Raw genomic sequence first — 12,195 nt, forward strand, 5'->3', positions numbered from 1 at the left:
TATATATATATATTTATATATAGTTATATATATACATATATATATAGTTATATATATAGTTATATATATATATATATATATATATATATATATATATATATATATAAATTGTAATTGACATTCATTATTGTTCAGCTTCGGGTTCAGGTGTAAAAATGTTCAATTACTGTTTACATTCAATTCAATGTTATTTTATATTATGTTCTGGTGTGTAGCATAGTGGTTAGCTATTTATATAATTTAAGAAGTGATCCCCCTGACTAGTCTAGTACCCACCTGGCACTATACCTAGTTATCATTGACTATATTCCCTATGCTTTATATCCCCATGACTATTTTCTAACTACCAATTTGTATTTCTTGATCTCTTCATCTTTTTAACCCTCCCCCCAACCGCTCTCCCATCTATTACCCTGATAGATGTAGTATGCGACGTACTGTAATACGTCATTATGACAATATTATTGACTATATTCCTTATGCTATACCCTGCATCCCCAAGATTACTTTTTAACAACCATTTTGTAGTTCTTAATCCCTTCTCCTTCTTCACCCATTCCCAAACCCCTCCTGTCTGGCAACCATCAAAATATTCTCTGAATCTAAGAGTTTGTTTCATTTGTTTATTTTTTCTTTATATTCCACTTATAAGTGAAATCATGACATTTGTGTTTCTCTGTCTGACTTACTACACTCAGCACAATACCCTCTAAATCCACCCATGTTTTTAAAGATGGCAAGATTTCATTCTTTATTTATGGCTGAGTAATGTTCCATTGTATATATGCATGACCTCCTTTATCCATTCATCCATTCAGGGACACCCAGGCTGCCTCCACTTCTTGGCCATTGTAAATAATGCTGCAATGAACATATGGCTGCACATGATCCCTCTAAGTAGAGTTTTGAGTTTCTTAGGATAAATACCCAGAAGTGAGATGACTGGGTCCTTCTTTGTCTCTTGTTATGGCCTTTGTTTTAAAGTCTCTTTTGCCTAGTATAAGTATTGCTACCCTAGCTTTTTTTTTTTTTTTCAATTTTCATGAAATACCTTTTTCCTTTTCCTTTCAGTTTGTGTGTGTCTTTCGATCCGAAGTGAGTCTCTTGTAGGCAGCACATGTAAGGATCTTGTTTTCTTATCCATTGAGCCACCCTATGTCTTTTTATTGCAGCGTTTAACTTATTTACATTTAAAGTAATTGTTGATAGGTATGTAAGTTATTTCCATTTTACTATTCATGTTTTTGATCTCTCTCTCTCTGTCTGTCTCTCTGTCTCTCTCTCTCTCTCTCTCTCTCTATCTCTGTCTCTCTCTGTCTCTCTGTCTCTCTGTCTCTCTGTCTCTCTCTCTCTCTCTCTCTCTCTCTCTCTCTCTCTCTCTCTCTCTCTCTCTCTCTCTTTCTCTCTCTCTCTCTCTGTCTTAAAGAAGTCCCTCTAACATTCCTTGTAATATTGGTTTGGTGTTGATGAACTCTTTTAGCTTCTTTTTGAATAGAAGCTCTTTATCTGTCCTTCAACTCTAAGTAATAGCTTTGTTGGGTAGAGTAATCTTGGTTATAGTTCCTTGCTTTTAATGTCTTTGAATGTTTTGTGCCAATCCCTTCTGGCCTGCAACATTTCTGTTGAGAAATCAGCTGACACTCTTATCGGAGCTCCCTTGTAGGTAACTAATTGCTTTTCTCTTGCTGCTTTTAAGATTTTCTTTCTGTCTTTTTCTTTCTTTCTTTTTTAAAGATTTTATTGGGGAAGGGGAACAGGACTTTATTGGGGAACAGTGTGTACTTCCAAGACTTTTTTCCAACTCAAGTTGTTGTCCTTTCAATCTTAGTTGTGGAGGGTGCCGTTCAGCTTCAAGTTGTTGTCCTTTCAGTCTTAGTTGTGGAGGACACAGCTCAGCTCCAGGTCCAGTTGCCGTTTTCTAGTTGCAGGGGGCACAGCCCACCATCCCTTGCGGAAGTCGAACTGGCAACCTTGTGGTTGAGAGGATGCATTCCAACCAACTGAGCCATCCAGGAGCTCAGCGGCAGCTCAGCTCAAGGTGCCGTGTTCAATTTTAGTTGCAGGGGGCACTGCCCACCATCCCTTGTGGGAGTCGAGGAATGGAACTGGCAACCTTGTGGTTGAGAGGACGCATTCCAATGAACTGAGCCATCCAGGAGCTCAGCGGCAGCTCAGCTCATGGTGCCCTGTTCAATCTTAGTTGCAGGGGGCGGAGCCCACCATCCCTTGCGGGACTCGAGGAATTGAACTGGCAACCTTGTGGTTGAGAGCCCATTGGCCCATGTGGGAATCGAACCGGCAGCCTTTGGAGTTAGGAGCATGGAGCTCTAACCACCTGAGCCACCGGGCCGGCCCTTTCTCTTTGTCTTTAACCTTTGGCATTTTAATTATGATGTGTCTTGGTGTGGACCTGTTTGTCTTCATCTGGTTTGGGACTCTTTGTACTTCCTGGTCTTGAATATCCATTTCCTTCACAAGGTTAGGGAAGTTTTCTGTCATTATTTCTTCAAATACGTTTTCAATTCCTTGGTCGCTCTCTTCTTCTTCTTGTACCCCTATGATGTGAATGTTGGCACACTTGATGTTGTCCCAGTGGCCCCTTAAATGGGCCTCAGTTTTTGGATTTTTTTTTTTCCTTTTTTGCTGTTCTGATTGGGAGTTTTCTACTGCCTTATCTTCTAAATTGCTGATTTTAGCCTCTGCTTCATCTAACTACTGTTGATTCCCTCGAATGTATTCTTCATTTCAGTTATTGTATTTTTTATTTATGAATGGTTCTTTTATATGTTTTCTGTCTCCATTTTTATGTTTCCTATTTCTTTGTTAAAGTTCTCCCTGAGATCAGTGAGTATCCTTATAACCAGTGTTTGAAATTCTGTGTCTGGTAGATTGCTTGTGTTCCTTTCGTTTAGTTGTTTTTCTGGAGCTTTGTTCTGTTCTTTCATTTGGAACATGTTTCTTTGTCTCCCCATTTTGGCTGCCTCCCTCTGTTTTTTTCTATGTATTAGGTAGGGCTGCTCTGTCTCCCAGTCTTAGTATAGTGACCTTATGTAGTAGATGTCCTGTGGGGCCCAGTGGCATAGTCTCTTTGGTCACCATAGCTGGATACTCCAGGTGTGTTCTTTGTGTGGGCTGTATGTGCCTTCCTATTGTGGTAGAGCCTTGGTTGCTCTTTGCACGTTAATGGGAGGAATTGACCCTCAGGTTGATTGGTTGTGAGGACTGGCCATGACTACAGTGGAGGAGCTGTGGTGCAGGTGCTGACCCTACAGAGCAGGATTCGCTTTAGCAGGGCTCCGGTGCCTACTCATTTGTCTTATGGTTGTGTCATCCCTGGAGGCAGCCGGGAGATGCTCCAGCTGTGTCCAAAGCTGGCCTCCAGGAATGCCAGCCCTGGGGTCTTCCTGGGAGGGGACTCACCAAAGGCCAAGTTCAGCTATAGCCAGTGTCCTGCCCAGTGCTACTTGGCATGAGCCACAAAGGTATCCACAGATGGCCACTGCTTGCACTGGGCTTTAAGGTGCCTCAAGAGGTCAAGCTGTGAACCAAGGTCAGCTGTGACTAGTGTTGGGCCTAAGACTGCTCAGCCAGACATACCAGACATGCCAAAGCCAGATTCTTCTTCTTTGGGTTTTGTGAACCTTTGAGAGATTGTAGGAAACTCCTTAGTATGAGTCAAGGCACGCCGTTTATATGGAAAAGCCACTGGAAGCAGCTTGGGTGTGCTTGAAAGTTGGGTGGGGCAGGGTCTCAGAATTACTGGAGTGGGTCAGATGAACAGTGTTAGCCCAGTTGATGGAAACTCAGATATGGCAGCTGCCTGCATCTGCAAACCGGGAGTTAGGGGAGGGCTCAAGAAAGAAACAATGGCTTCTGCCAACTCCTGTGTCTGGGAGAAAGCTGCCCCTCAAGGCCTTCCCCTAAAACCAGAAAACTCAATTCCTCCTTAAATGTCCCTGGTGCCTTTTGAACTGCTGTGCCAGTGGTAGAGCTCAGAGCAAGTGAATCCATCAGCAAGTAAGTCCATGTGCCGGCCCTTTCAGAGGAACACTTGGACTGTAGCCACCCTAGTCTCACTCAACCACAATTTCCACTGGTTTTGTAGCCAGAAGTTGTGGGGACTTCTCTCCCTGGCACTGCAACCCTGGTCTGGGTAGCCTGGTGTGCAGCTGCAAGCCCTCACAGAGGTGGGACCTCTGCAGTAGAGATAGCCCTCCCGATTTTTAATGGTCACATGCAGGTGTGAGACCAGCCCATTCCTCGTGTTTGCCCCTCTTACTAGTCCTGAGGTGGCTTCTTCTATATGTCCTTAGGTTTAGGGCTTCAGTTTCAGCTGCACTTCAGGCTATCCTCAATGATGGTTGTTCTGTAGTTTAGTTGTAATTTTAATGTTGTCGTGAGAGAGGGTGGGAACAGAGTTTATACCTACTTTGCCATCTTGACCAGAAATCTCTGAACCTAAAACTTTTACATCTTAAAACACTTAGGTGCACTTAAATCTGTGTATTAAATAGTCAATGTAATTCCTCATTTGGAATTTCCAAAGGTGCATTTCTCTTTCTTTCTCTTTTTTTTCCTTTCCATTTCATTTTTATTTAGTTATTCATTTATGTTTACTTAATGAACGATTATTATCTCACTGTTTCTGTGGGTCGGAAATTCAGGAATAGCTCAGGTGATTTCAATGAACATGTCAGCTGGGGCCGCAGTCATCTCAAAGCTTGAAGGGTCAGCTTGCCTAGAAGGTCAGCTTCCAAAATGGCTCATGAGCATGACTGTTGGCACAGAATTTCAGTTCCTATCTGACTCTTGGCAGGTGACCTCAGTTCCTTGCCCTGTGGGCTTCCTCCTAGGCTACTTGAGCATCCTCATGACAGGACAACTAACTTTCCCCACAGTACGCAAACCGAGAGAGTGGGCAAAGAGAGAGCTACCGTGCTTTGTATCACCTAGTCTGCAAAGTTATACACTGTTACTTCCGCTTGAAGGTACAATTTTTTAAGTAACCCATAATTTAATAAAAAACTTTAATTTAAGAGAAATTCATGTGTTCTTTACTATCATGAAATCAACATTTTGCAATTTTTCAAAATAGAATTGGATGGTTTATTCCCAAATATTTGTTCTATTTATTATTCATTTATACAAAGCCAGAAATACCAACTTGCTGTTTTAGATGTAATCATGTTTTTTCCCCTCAATTATCTTGACAGTTAATCCACCATCAGTTCAGTTGAATGAATACAGAGAGCCAATGCTAGTCAGTTTTAAAAAAAAAATAGTGAGGTCCAGTGATTGGTTACCAGTTTCCTGAAATAAAGAGTGAGGTCTTTGAGAAAGCTGTAAGTACAATAGATGTACACAAGGTCAATTTATGCTTTTGCAAGAATTCCTCTAGGCTTAAAATCAAGAGCACAGGCAGTAACAGAACTATGCAAGAAAGACCCTTTTACTTGACCCTTTTGATTTAGTCAAGCTTTATTACCAATTAAAAATGACCAATGACCCAGACAATTTGCTATTCTCCCACCTGAACCATAAATAAAGTAAATGGTCTGGCTCAATTTTTAGTGTGTGGTATGGGAGGTGAATGGTACCCTAGAGGTTTTATTTCTCCTAAAATTGGTGCCGAAAGATTTAGAGGAGAAATGACCTTATTGTCTTAATCAATCAATCTGTAAGTTTTGGGGCATGTACCTGTGTGTTGTCTATATACATGTGTTCATTTCCTATCCTGTATTGTTTAATGGTACTAATCCAAGAATTTAAAAGCTCTTTGCAGAAATAGAATGTGTTTTTTTGACAAGAGTGTGTAAGACTCTGATTACTATATTCATATTATCGTGATTATACATTTTTCAGATCGGGTACTCAGCAGGCGAAAACTGCCTGTCAAGAGCCAGGAAAGTTCTGTTAGGGATTTTGGTGCCCCGGCACATCAATAAAGCCATAAACCTCTGTCACTCTCTCCAGTAGTGACCTATTTTTTTTATCAGCCATGTCCCTCAGTTACATGATTCCTGACACTTTCAGAGATGTAAACAATTTCCATTTTGAAATATATAACCAGAATCCTGATGATTAGAGCTGAGCAGTAAATTTATCAGAACTCACACACTTGCCTTGGAGCAGTCATGAAACATTACTTCTTTTTAAAGCAAAGACTGGTGATCACTACCCCTGTTACTTCCTCTATGAGAGTATTTGAATTAGAGCAATATTTTCACTCCTTTTTCCATTGCACTATGTACATATTCTGGAGACTACTCAGGGTTAGGATCACCTTACCTGTATTTCCTTCTATAGGTTTAAACATTTAGACCACTGAAATTCTATCCCCATTTACCAAGAATTTATATCCATTGCAGTATTCTGGGTGCTGGGTGCTCTTAGCTGAGCATAGCTTCAGCACTTTGCTCTGGGTATTGCTCTCCTAAAAAGGAAGGTGCTTTTTCCTCCGTGCATTCAAGAGCATTCTTCAAAGCAGTGTATTGACTAGCCTAAATTTCTCTGTATAACGGAGTCAAGTTTTGCCCTATCATCTACTTGTAGGTCGCATGAGTTTTCCCTTGCGACTGTGGAATGCTTACAGCTGAAGGTAGCAGAGCTTTATCCTACTAGCCACTTTGGTGAAGGCTAAAGCTGGGGATCACACTGCCTCAGTGTTTGCTGGCTGTTGAAGTTCATTAGACCTTGAGCCTCTGCTCAAATCCATTAACAGTCACTTAAGCAGCAGATTGAGGCAGCTCTGCTATTATGGGCTAAAGGTGGGGCTGAGAGCTGGGAGCAGGAGGGCTCAGCTACCAGCACCTGGCACATATATTGTGTTAAATTAGGAGACAATTTTTTTTTTTTTTTTAATCCTAGAGGTATTATTTATTGGTTGTCACATGTAGAAGGTGGGATGTGTTTTGCCAAAAATATTCCATCAGGCTTAACAGTTCATTTTTCTGGCAACTATTATCTATTAAATATTTAGGTAGAGTCAATTCTAAAGTTGGTCAAGGCATATTCATCCTTAAACGTACCAGAAAATGCCACACATATTGACGTATATTCTTAGACTGTTTGAGATCAGCAGCTATTTGACTGTCCCTCAGTTTTGGAAACATCTTCCTATGTTCTAACAAGCAAAGACGAGTGAATAGAAGAAGTAAGTCAGCAGGCCAGATGCAGATTAAAACCTACAAATTACTCCAGGATTTGAGCTTGTCTAAAGCTCTATTTTAAGATCCAATACATTTTTTGTTTGTTTGTTTCAACAGGTTTAGAGGATAGAAAAGGCTTTATTGGCAAAAAGTGAGAGCTGTTACTCCCCTCACTTCCTCTACTCAGAAAAACTGAAAAAGAAAGTAATCTCATTCAATTCCTAGCCAGCTCTTTAAAATGCTAACGTCAAGTGGAAAGACATTATTCTTAAGTGAAAAGCCAAACCTTTGTATCACTTTGTTTTCCACCATTTTCCATTTGGATTGTGTGTGTCTTTAATTCAAAATTTTGAGGAATCACCTTCAAATGGCTTTCCACCCATTAAAAAGAAGAAGCAGAAAACCACCTCGGATGAGATATCAGCATCTCCTCCCTTTAAATACAGGGTCCTATTAGCTGCCTCTCTGACGAATTGGGAATTATACTGTGTGTAGTGTGCTTTTTATGCTTCCAAACAATAGCCAACTACATGTAAACTAGTAATGTTTTTACAGTATCCGTGTTATCCAAGGAGCTGCAAACGCGGCTAGTAGAACTGGCCACAGGATCGTCCCCTAGGTCATCACTTGGTGATAAAGGGAAAATTAGGCTGAGGAAGCTGCCGGCATCCAGGCGTTGTCCCCGGTGGTGAGGCTGCGCCCCACACAGTCACTTGTCAGTGCGGTGGTGAGAGCCACACCTGGCAGCGACCACGGTGCATCTTCTGTGAGCAAGGGCTGTAGCTCGGCGTGGAGGAGCTGCTCTGTGCAGCAGTAGCGGTCGCAGCAGAGGGAGCCGAGGTGCTCGGGGCAGAGGAGGCCGGCGGTCGCAGCGTCAGTGCTGCATTCCCCAAAGCCGCGGCCGCGCTATCGGAAGTTCCCCGCACGCACTCAGCGGCGCTGCTCTTCGCCCTGATGAGCCTTGGCGCTGGTCAACGCACGGAAGACAGCCCATTTTGCTTTCTTAGAGATAGGGATGAGAAACGCGCTGCCGAAGGCATTTGGCAGTGAGGAGAGGGAAAGGCAGTTTCGTGCCAGCAGCTAAGTTGTAAAATTGCTTTGCAGGCTGCCCAGGGAGCACGAGAGAATTGACAAGAACAGACACCGTTGTAGATCAAAGGCATGCCTGATTGCACTTGAGTCTGATCGCTGGGACGCAGCCTCCGCTCCTGCTCTAACTCTTTGGGGCTGCAGAAAGGAAACGAGACTAGAAACACGATCGCGAGTGGTATTCCTGAAAGGAATACACATACACCCCAAAAGGAGGGGAGGAACAGCCCAGCTGGTGTGTACATTTTTTTTTTTTTTTTAAAGGAGAATCCCTCAGGTATGTTCTCTTTTACTGGTATGAGCTGCCTCCTCTGCATGTCATTTTTGTATCTGTCTTTTCTTGTTGATTCTTTTTGCTTGCACTTTGAATCAGGACCATGGGGTTCTCCTAGTGTAGTTGATGCATTTGTAAACGCTCAGTTCTCCTGTGTTTCTAATATGGTTGGTTCTGTTAAGAATCGCGGACTTTTCAGTCCGTGCGGAATGCAGAATGATGAATGACTTGCTTCGTTTCCGCTCAACTTTCAGGGGAATATCTGTTTGTGGACAAACAGAGCTGGGATAAAAGGATAGGAAAATTCCCAGTCCCTTGGGATTTGAGGGGTGGGCGGCATTAGAGCCAAACAAAAAAGAAAAGTTGAGGGCTTCTAGGAAGGGGTTAAAGCCAAGATGTCATGCACTATCATTGTGTCGCCCAAGTGTTTTTCCAGCTCAGCCTCCTGTCTGGAGCGAATTGAGCTTCCCCAATGCTTCTGCATTTCCCTCTCCTGATCAGTCCTTTAAGATGAAGATCTGCAGATTTGCTTTCAAGAGATGAATTGCTTAAATTGTGTACTTCGTTCTTTTACAATTGTTCTATGGTGCCTCAGGAGACAGTAAAAAAAAAAAGAAAAAATCCCGTTGCTCCAACGGCTTGAGTGAACCCTAACTTCTGCAATTACATCATCGATGTACTTGTATAATAAAGAGAAAGACAGATATGGGAACGATAGTAATGTTGGCTGTCTTTAGGACCTAAGCTAGATGACAAAGCTTAAAATCAGTTTTCCTTATTAGGCTTTTAAAGAGAAAAAAGAAAGGTGGGTGGGTAGCACATAATAATGAATTTTTAGAAATACTCTGCATTTCTTTAAAAGCTAAAAAGAAAAATTTGTCTCATTTTTGAATTAATAATAAATGTAGTACTTTAAAAATAATCTTGCTATCTTTTACACTTCAATACATTATTTTCATAAAAGTGGGTAAAATTGGCGATACATTAAACATACATGTACCGAAATTAAATGAGTTTTACAGGAAGGGAGAAACAAGAGAATGAGAAAGTTTGCTACATTTTTGTATGTATCAAAATATTTCATAGATTTTTTTTTAAGTGTTTCACTAATACAAAGAGTTAATACCAATGTTCTTGGACCCTGACTTTTAATTATTGTTGGTCCTTCTTTCTTATGATTTTAAAAGTCCCAAAAAAGCAATAGAATGCAGGTCAATAGAGTTTAAATTATAATCTGTGAATACTGTAAAGTAAATCACCATCCTGCTCTTTTAAAACTAAAACATCTATTTTACCAAATGGCAGCGATCCAGAGTACTGAGGTGGGCCATACAACACAATCAGGACATCAGTTGTTTCAAAATTCCACACATTACTATAATAACAACAATGTCACAATATGAAAAATAACTACAAGCAATTCCTGGGCCAGAAGAATGATTTGAGTTTACATTCATTCGTAGGGTGTGGAAAACATTTTGTGTGTCTTCTGTGTTGACATCTTGTCTGAGGAGTGTTACAATATCTGTATATGAAACACTATAGCAATGATACAACGGTAATTTTACTGAATCCATTAAATGATTATTTTTCAAACTAATGAATGAACTGACCTAATATTATTTGAAAGAATATTTGAAACTCTCACATACAAAGTTGCCTTTTCAAACCACAGTGGGATTCTACTGAGAAAGTAATTTCAACAGAATTATAGACTTGGATTTGAAGGTGGATAAGCAGGTATGGATTTATTCCTAGCATTTGGTTTATTTGCTGTTAGACTTCCATCACACAGATTTGGAATCTTCTTCCAGAAATTGGCATTACCTTGTGCTTGGATAAATCCATGCCCAGGTGAAATATGAGGTAAATGTGTTAGATAATCCTAGAGGATTCACTTTCCATGTGCCTACTATTAACAAAGTAAACTATTTCCCTTCCTAGGCCATCTAACACCTTTCTATGGTTTCTAGTATTTACACATGACGTAATGAAGCGTGTGGTGCACAGAACCACTCACTTAAGAACCTATGGATCATTGAAAAGAGATGACAACTGTGGTAATTCCCATTTCAAAGATAAATTATACTCTGTGTGTGTGTGTGTGTGTGTGTGTGTGTGTGTGTGTGTGTGTAAGGGTCACTGAGAAAGGAATGCACTTCATGTCTCTACTGATCTAGGGCAAATCTGTTATTTTGAATATCAGCACCCTTCTGACATAATACCTTTTCCCAGTGCTCCTGGCACTTTCATTTCTGTTGACCATCTCAGCTCACGCAAGGCACATGCCCTTCTGAGTTCTCAGACACTGTGCCACCTGTACTTTGTCTTTCAGTTTGAATACTATCAGCTTCTGTTATTCATTCTTTCCATCCCATAGCCTTTGCTACAGAAAGACTTTCTCCAGAACTTTTGAAACATGGGTATCACATTCCCACCTGAGAAAAGATATTTCTGCTTCCAGCTGGACATTTTAGAAATTTTAAATGCATGCAAAATTTGTTTGTAAAATGCACTTTTAAAAATAGAAAGCCACTTTCTAACTTATTATGGTTTAAACCTAATGTTAACTTATTTGATAACATACATTTAAATTAATATCACTCAAATAATAATTGCAAATTTAAGGAGCTAAATTTGCATCTTTTGTTGTCATTGCTGTTAAAGATCCTTTCGGGATCTTGAGTTGTCTGTGCTTGAATGGTTAGGTTCCAATTCCCTTCCAGCGTAAAAAAGGCAGGTGGGATATTAACAGCCCTCTCAGTCTGTAGCTTTGGAGCATGTAGAAGACAGAGCACCCGGTTCTGCAGTCCTTGTGGAGATAATGGATGTCACAGCACTGTTAGCTCCACTTGTAGTCTTTTAAGGCACTTTTAGGAAGACAGGTTGTATTCTAACCTCTAGATCAAAAGTCCTCCAGAGAAGTAGAAATGAAGACACACTGACTCATTTCTCCTTCTCTTGTGAAAATGGCTGTGATCCAGGAGGCATAAATGTTTCCTGTCTCTTGCACGTCCTAGTTATATTGTATAGTTCAGCCTCAGCACATAGAAATTATTATAATCTTAATAGGGGAGTTTCATATTATTTTTCCTACATAGGAAGTTAAGAAAGTATTATGTGGAAATACATGCTGGTTAGCAAGATAGACACTCAACATTATAAATTGTACTCAGAGTTTTTCAAGTATTAAAAAAGAGTAATCAGAGAATACGGGTTTCCCTCTCAGATATTTTCTTGTCTCTGTGAGACTTTTACACCTCCACCTTCAGCCTGTCTCTATCCCCAACAGCCGGTCTCCATTGGCCCAAGTCCTATGTTCAGGGTAAAAACATACTTTGTTTCTGAGCATTCTGGTTCTTGAGAATGGATGCAATATATTTTCTTGATAGACAAAAATGTTTTGCACAAAAATATTTTGCTTCATGTATTTTATATATTGAAATAACATACTCTAGAAGTAGCTTTTCCAGGCATAATAAATCTAAGGGAATGAAAAAAGAAAAGTAGCTGTCTGACACGGATGACTATTTCTGTTTTACAACTTGGAAGAACTGATGATTTAGGCATGATCACAGAGGCACGATTCTGAGAGAAGGGACACTGTTGAGCTGATTGTAGAAAATCTGCAGGAAGAACAATGTATTTTAAATCAAATCATTGTTAAGTAGCACATAGTGGAGA

General features: G+C 40.5%; 1 protein-coding gene and 1 long non-coding RNA gene across 5 annotated transcripts in view; one reads left to right on the plus strand and one right to left on the minus strand.

Moving 5' to 3' along the window:
• Positions 1-12,195, minus strand: part of LOC109455492 (uncharacterized) — a 108,270-nt gene that overhangs the window by 94,573 nt on the left and 1,502 nt on the right. The gene's annotated exons all lie outside the window — the stretch shown is intronic.
• The window catches only part of UNC13C (unc-13 homolog C), a 505,001-nt gene continuing 500,405 nt past the window's right edge, over positions 7,600-12,195 (plus strand). The window contains exon 1 of one of the 3 annotated variants that reach the window (XM_074327724.2): positions 7,600-8,514. The gene's annotated coding sequence lies outside the window, so the exon portion shown is untranslated. The remainder of the gene's footprint in view (positions 8,515-12,195) is intronic. The other 2 variants (XM_074327725.2, XM_074327726.2) reach the window with 2 other exon arrangements.

The sequence above is a fragment of the Rhinolophus sinicus genome, chromosome 3, assembly GCF_057876585.1.
Source record: "Rhinolophus sinicus isolate RSI-liver-muscle chromosome 3, RSI-T2T, whole genome shotgun sequence".
NCBI classification, from domain to species: domain Eukaryota; kingdom Metazoa; phylum Chordata; class Mammalia; order Chiroptera; family Rhinolophidae; genus Rhinolophus; species Rhinolophus sinicus.